Here is a 282-nt window from a genome sequence, read left to right as displayed (position 1 = left end):
CTTTGAGGATTTGTTGTTGGGGGATTTAATTTTTTGAGTTCTAGGTATATTTTAGATATGAGACCCTTGTTCGTTGAATGGGCTAGTGAAGGTCTCACAATCCGTGGGCTTTCTCTTGATTTTGCTAGCTATGTTGTTTGGGAATTAACTTAACCAAAGAAGTGAAGGACATCTATGATGAAAACTTTAAAAACCTGAAAAAGGAAATCAAACAGAACTTAAAAAGTGGCAAAAACTCCCAGGTGCCTGGATTGGAAGGATCAACATTGTGAAAATGGCAAT

This window comes from Dipodomys ordii, unplaced genomic scaffold (assembly GCF_000151885.1).
Source record: "Dipodomys ordii isolate 6190 unplaced genomic scaffold, Dord_2.0 Scaffold52, whole genome shotgun sequence".
Taxonomy (NCBI): domain Eukaryota; kingdom Metazoa; phylum Chordata; class Mammalia; order Rodentia; family Heteromyidae; genus Dipodomys; species Dipodomys ordii.
This window is presented reverse-complemented; position numbering follows the sequence as displayed.